Source organism: Sinocyclocheilus grahami, unplaced genomic scaffold, assembly GCF_001515645.1.
Source record: "Sinocyclocheilus grahami isolate Dianchi unplaced genomic scaffold, SAMN03320097.WGS_v1.1 scaffold1275.1, whole genome shotgun sequence".
In the NCBI taxonomy this organism is placed as follows: Eukaryota; Metazoa; Chordata; class Actinopteri; order Cypriniformes; family Cyprinidae; genus Sinocyclocheilus; species Sinocyclocheilus grahami.
In genome coordinates, this window is record NW_015506454.1 from 110,761 (window position 1) to 111,224 (window position 464).

A 464-nucleotide genomic window follows, 5' to 3' on the forward strand; every position below is an offset into this window, starting at 1 on the left:
TGGATAAAAAACTCTTAAACTATCAATCAGACGACAGAAGACATGGTGGAGATTGTGTGACAGCAAAGGTTTGATCGTGTTGATCATTTAGAGGCCTTAGAAATGTGTTTTAAATATACTAGAGTACGGTTAAAGGATGGATCGATCGATCGATGGATGGACGGACAATAGATGGATGGATGGATGGATGGATGGATGGACGGATGATGGATGGACGGACGGACGAACGGACGGACGATGGATGGATGGATGGACGGACGGATGATGGATGGACGGACAGACGAACGGACGATGGATGGATGGATGGATGGACGGACGGACGGACGATGGATGGGTGGACGGACGGACGGACGGACGGACGATGGATGGATGGATGGATGGATGGATGGACGGACGGACGGACGGACGGACGGACGGACGGACGGACGGACGGACGGACAGACAGACAGACAGACAGACAGACA